We start from the raw sequence: 6,597 nt of genomic DNA, 5'->3' as shown, positions 1-6,597 counted from the left end.
ACAATTACACTGGGAGTCACACTCTGAGTTTTAACCCCCCATCTTTATTAACCCCACTCCTGCCCGGTTTTCCCTCAGATTTATTTGTACTACACCTGTACACCCCCTCAGCACTTGTAACCTCCCACCATATCAGCAAAAGATTTATCTGTCTTCCAGAGCACACATTTCTTGGCAAAGTGCCCCTGCTTTCCACATAAATCACAAAACTTATTTGCTGCACATTCATTTACTTTATGTCCTGTTTTGCCATAGTTTTTACACATATCCATCTGCTGAGGACAACAACTCCGCTCCTGTCCATACTTATTACAGTTCCTGCAAAATTCAAGCTGACCCTCATAAAAACAAAATCCTCTCTCCCCAGCAATTGAAAAAACTGCAGGAATTGACCTTACTCCTTCCGCCATATTGCTTCAATTTTAAAGTTCACCAGAAATTTCCTCTTTCCGTTTAGGTATCCATGCTTGTTAACCATTCTATTCAGAAATGTAACTTCTTCACAATATCTGTCCAGAAGGGTACGCATCGTTCTATCCGACACTCTAGGGTTATACATGTGTACAATAACCACTGAGTCATTTAAAACCCCTTGCATAGATACTCAGAAGAAAAAGTAATATCATAAATTCCTTTCCTTTGAAACTCTTGTAGTCCCAATACATTTTTAACCTGTGCACAAGGGAGAGGCTTTAGAAGCTCCCTCACGATGTAATCCAGTCCAATCTTCTCCAGAAACTCCTTCATGACCAACCGAACCATGTTCTCAACACCACGAGACACTGATGAATCCATATCTGCAGGTTCTCCTACCAAGGCCAACCCATGATTGCAATTCAAATCATGACCCGCAGCTCCTTTGCAGGGACCCCGATCACAATCCTCTCAGCAAGACCAGCAAAGGTGTCCCAATACCGATCTTAGCCAAAAGGCCGAGAAGCGATAACCAGAAATGGTTTTGCACTTGTGCTGCACCAAGGCCTGAAACTGACACCCCTTGTGGAGATGGAGCAAAAGATTGCCCCAAGGAAGACATTTTAACAAATTTTAGATGCATGCACAATGACAGTTCTGCTGTTTGTTCAAGCTGCAAGCCACATGTTTTTTATCTGCATAACTCCACTTATTTTAACATACCCTCCCTCCCCTTTTTGTTCCAATGTGCACAACTGAATGCCCGAAGGAGGGCCAGAGGTAAATTAAAGAAACACACAAACGACCAGCTGTCTTCCCTTATCTCTCAGGATGCTGGGTATAGACCCTACTGCCTACCTATCAACCTGCTGCTGCTTCATCAACAGACTGAAGATGATTGCCACCGCACAGCTATATAAAAGCCAAGGCCCTTTGTGACACGCGAGTGTTCCATGCACAGATTCTATAATGCAGGCAGCGTACCTGGCTGCTACAAAGCATTAGAATACTCACACATGTGTATATGGACAAGACAGCATATTCATGATCAGCACAAACACAATTTCTACTTTTTTTTAAATACATAAACACCAAATTAAAAAGTCAGTGGTCCACAAGAGTGAGACAATATTTTACAAAAGAAATCATAGTGTCAGAAATGTGGTATGTATGGGAGAACTACTTATGGGATACTTAAATTAAAACACTATGTACTGATGGCAAGGGGCCTAACTTTGTAGATGGTATATTTGCAACACTGTAGGCCAAATACATGACTACATCTTAACACACCTGTTGCAACCAGTAAAGATAGATTAATTGATTGATAGATTAATTACATATTGAATACAATACAATGCTTTACATATGGAGCGCCTCCAGACACAGGGCCACGAGTTCTCGGTACCGGGCCTCTCTGGTTCGGTTCTGAGGCTGTCACGGTGGCTAGACCCGGTCCGTGACCCTGCTAAGGGGCATCCAATAAAGGTGGTGCAGTCCATCAGGGATTCGAGACGCCACCTGTGGTGTTCGGTCAGGGTGACCGACGCTGCTGTGGGGTCCGCTGGGGTGATGGAATGGCAGCTGGATGGTATACCTTCCCACAGGTGAAGTATGTCCCCAGGGCTTCCCAGTAAGGTGGATGGTAATGATGTGAGGTGCAGGCAATAATGAGGACACAAGGTTGCAGTCTCTTCACCTCTTTACTGAAGACTTCAGGATCCTCAATCCAGAGCACGCTTAACAGGGCTATCTGAGACCGGCAGGTCCGATGGGCACATCCAGAGTTCCCTTTGCAGGTGGAAATCAGTGCCTACCACTAGCGCCTGTGTGTTGTAGTGCTACCCTGCTGAGCATTCGGAATAGTCCTCACAACTGCTGTTCTCATTCGTACCGCTGCGGGGTGTGCAGGCGCGGTTCCGTAACGTTCTGCTCTGTTCGCTAGGCACCTGCCAGGTTCCCACGCCTGACAGGGACCCCCCTGTGTCTTCTCCCTGCAACATCCCCTGCCATGGGATGTTGCCTGAATCCAACCCAGACAGCTTCTGACTAACTTCCTATCCAACCCCTAGTTTTACCAGTGTGAGGAGTGGCCCAATAAATAAAGCCTTTTTCTCCCCCTAGTGGCCGGATTGTGAAGTGTAATATGTGCTGGTGATACCTGGTCAGTAGAATTCCTTCAGTGCCATCAGACGTACCATCACTCCCCTTAGTGGCAGCGTGTCATACTGCAACGACCAGATCTCTGGGGCGCTGCACATACATACCTGAAAACAATGCGCACACAAAATGTTGCAGTTCGTCAAGTTAAATCAAGCAAAGTGCATTTGGCATCTGAAATGTGAAACTTTGACCCTGAAAAGAATTTACTTAATGGTTTAAAACACAACTTGTGTTGATTTCAATTCAATCTGTTTTTGGAAACCGGATCAGAGAAGGAGTGCACTGTTCCCGGAGATACTGCAATAACGGGTTAATGCATGGAATGGACAGAGCAAGCTCCATTTCCAGCTCCCTGTTCTAAAAATCCATTTAATATATGGTCCCCAAAAGGGATGTATCAGATATTAAACTGATAAGAACAGATTTTTTTTAACTTGGAAGTACCTAAATGCAGGTATACCCGTTTACTTAAAGTTTAAAAGCGTTACAGATAAAAAGACGTATAAATTACAGAGTTTACATAATTAAAACACTTTTTACAGATCAATCATCAAGTTTTAAAATGTTACATGCAGAATAAATTATGTACAAGCATTGGCTAATAATCATATTAACAGTAGTGTTAAGATTACAGTGTTCCATTCTTCTACCAACCATTGTTTTGACAACAGGAAATTATTTTTCTTATCTAGCAGATAATAAACATACATTTCACTAAAAGCCAATGATAAAACATAAATTACAGATAAAACTTCATGCTTAAAAAGAAGGATATTCCTGGCCTTCCATAGAGCTTCTTTGATGGTGCTAATTATCTTCCATGCAATAATCCTCTTGCTTGCATTGGGGCATTCTATGTGTCCGAATAAAATAGTCCCAAAATTTAAGTCTCTTAAATCTGTCATTTTTTGAAGCAAAGGAAATATTTTAGTCCATATTTGTCATGTGAACTGACAAGTCCAAAGAATGTGTAAAACTGTTTCTTCTCTTTGGCACTCTTCTCTTGGACATCTGGCAGATCTCATGAGTCCTCTTCGGTGTTGGAATGCCCGGCATGGAAGACAATCATGTACACAGCTCCAGGCCAGGTCCTTCTGTGAATCAAAAAGATATGATGCGTTAATAACTTTCCATATCTCCAAACACTTGGGTTCATTAAAATTTCCAATCTATGTCACTTGCTCTTTTTCTTTAAGGCTTTTTATGATCTTTTTGCTGTCTTTTAAGACCTCCCTATATTTACCCTTTAGGTCATATGTATTTACAATAGTGCCTAAGATTTTATAGTTTTCAGGTGTATTAAAGGCGTATGGAGAACTTCAAACCAGCCAAGGCGTCTCATAAAAAACGATATTAAAACAGATGAAATATGACCAGTAACTATTTGTAAAAAAGGAATTAAAACACAGGACAAAGAATCTGATTAAAACAAAAGCTCTAAAATCTGTGAAATCCTTACCACCTTTACCTTTTGACTTAACCAACAGCTCTCTTTTTAGTCTTTCCATCTTGGAACTCCAATAAAAGGTAAAACAAGCTTTGATTATTTTGTTTAAAATGCGCGTTGGAGGAGGGAAATGTTAGGGCTAGCGGAACGCACCAAATAATAAAGAAGTATATATGAGGTGAGTTCGCAGCCCGGGGTCCACCGTGCAGAGATGATAACTGCTGCTGAATAATGGCGGATGGACGCTTACACGTGGGTTTAGACCTCACCCAGTGTGAAATGGAGCGATTTCTGTTGCTTCACAGAGTTGCCTAAATAAATGCTGCGCCCTGTTAACAGTCACAGGGTGCAGCTGAAGACGCTAGTGGGATCCCTGAGATTCACCCCCACTAAGCTGGTGCCTGGTCTCACTCTGACCCTCGGTGGCCTTTGAGCCCGCGCCTGAGGACGCCCCGCGTCAGCAGCTGATACCAAAGAGGAGTTCCCACCCTACACTGACCGATTGAACAAGATAAAGGATTACTGCATAGATCGGGCTTTGGTGTGAGATAGCACTGTCAGGCGCTAGGTATCTCCTCCATTCGCGAGCAATCAACAACACTAGGAAGGGGAATGATTCGGAGCTTTCATCCATCGACAGGCATACATCCACACACACATGAAAATAGGTTTACACTAGCGCATTGCCAAGCGGGCATCCTAGACGTTCTTTAAGAGGGATACATGAAAGGTGTCGGTGATACCCAGGCGTGGAGGAAGAGCCAAATGGTAGACCACAGGGTTAACCTGTTCCAGAACATTGAAAGGACCTATATAGCGAGGTGCAAACTTAGTGGACTCAACTCGCAGCCTGATGTTGCGGACAAAGAGCCACACTAAGTCACCAAGGACACGCGGATGCTGGCCGTAATTAAGGAGGAAAGGGGTCTGCCTGGTGGAGTCGGCTACAGCGTGGTTCAAAGCAAATTCTGCCCATGATAGCAAAGATGCCCAGTCATCCTGCCTGGCAGAGACAAAATGTCGCAGGTATGTGACCAGTTTCTGGTTGGCCCTCTCTAACAACCCATTCATCTCGAGATGGTACGCAGAAGAGAGATTCAGCTCAATGCTGAGTAAATGACAGAGCTCTTTCCAGAACCGAGACACAAACTGGGGACCCCGGCCACTGACAATTTTGACAGGTATGCCATGGAGACGGAAAACATGTTTAACCCCTTTCTGACATTAGATGTACTATCCCGTCGAGGTAGGGTGGGCCCCTATGACCACCGTCGGGATAGTACGTCATACGCGATGTTGTGAATTCTGTGGCAGAGCTCCCTCTTGTGGTCACAAGTGGTACTTCGGCTGATTCTCTCTGTGATCTTCCGTTGGTGGAGAAAAGTGGTACTGCTGCTTCTGAGTTTCCTTCCTCATGTGATATGGTGAAGTCGTTAGGTGCTACCCTATTTAACTCCACCTGGTGCTTGGATCCTTGCTTCCAGTCAATGTTCTAGTGTTGGACCTGTTTCCTCCTGGAGTGTTCCTGTGGCCTGCTGATCTGCATAGCTAAGTTCTTCTTTGCTATTTGTTTGCTGTTTTTTCAATTCCAGCTTGTCAATTTGTTTTTTCTGCTAGCTGGAAGCTCTGGGACACAGAGGGTGTACCTCCGTGCCGTTAGTTCGGTACGGAGGGTGTTTTTGCCCCCTTTGCGTGGATTTTGTAGGGTTTTGTGTTGACCGCAAAGTTGCCTTTTCTATCCTCGCTCTGTTCAGGAAGTTGGGCCTCACTTTGCTAAATCTATTTCATCTCTACGTTTGTCTTTTCATCTTAACTCACAGTCATTATATGTGGGGGCTGCCTTTTCCTTTGGGATATTTCTCTGAGGCAAGGTAGGCTTATTTTCTATCTTCCGGCTAGCTAGTTTCTCAGGCCGTGCCGAGTTGCATAGGTAGCGTTAGGCGCAATCCACGGCTGCCTCTAGTTGTGTTGGAGAGGATTAGGGATTGCGGTCAACAGAGTTCCCACGTCTCAGAGCTCGTTCTTATTTTTTGGGTTATTGCCAGGTCACTGTATGTGCACTGACCTCTATGTCCATTGTGGTACTGAATTACCAGCCATAACAGTACTGGAAGCCAAAAGTACTAATGATTCTCAATAGAGGGAAAAAAGAAGTTCTGAGACCATTTTTTTCCTTTGCACTGTGTTTTGCCTTTTTTTTCCCCTAGACATTTGGGTGGTTCAGGACACAGGTGTAGCAATGGACATTAAAGGTATGTCATCATGTGTGGATCAGCTCACGGCAAGAGTACAAAGTATTCAAGACTTTGTGGTTCAGAATTCTATGTTAGAACCGAGAATTCCTATTCCTGATTTGTTTTTTGGAGATAGAACCAAATTTCTGAGTTTCAAAAATAATTGCAAACTATTTCTGGCTTTGAAACCTCGTTCCTCTGGTGACCCAGGTCAACAAGTTAGGATCGTTATTTCTTATTTCTTTTTTGCGTGGTGACCCTCAGGACTGGGCATTTTCTCTTGCGTCAGGAGATCCTGCATTAAGTAATATCGATGCGTTTTTCCTGGCGCTCGGATTG

The 6,597-nt window shown here is 43.9% G+C and overlaps 1 non-coding gene across 1 annotated transcript; it reads right to left on the bottom strand.

Moving 5' to 3' along the window:
• Positions 1–2,849: 2,849 nt before the first annotated feature.
• LOC138668184 (U2 spliceosomal RNA) lies at positions 2,850–3,035 on the bottom strand. Its single transcript, XR_011319113.1, has one exon. It is a non-coding gene; the product is annotated as a U2 spliceosomal RNA (small nuclear RNA).
• Between the last annotated feature and the right edge of the window lie 3,562 nt (positions 3,036–6,597).

This window comes from Ranitomeya imitator, chromosome 2 (assembly GCF_032444005.1).
Source record: "Ranitomeya imitator isolate aRanImi1 chromosome 2, aRanImi1.pri, whole genome shotgun sequence".
In the NCBI taxonomy this organism is placed as follows: domain Eukaryota; kingdom Metazoa; phylum Chordata; class Amphibia; order Anura; family Dendrobatidae; genus Ranitomeya; species Ranitomeya imitator.
Note: the sequence above shows the minus strand (reverse complement) of the source record. Positions and strands in the feature narration are given on the sequence as shown.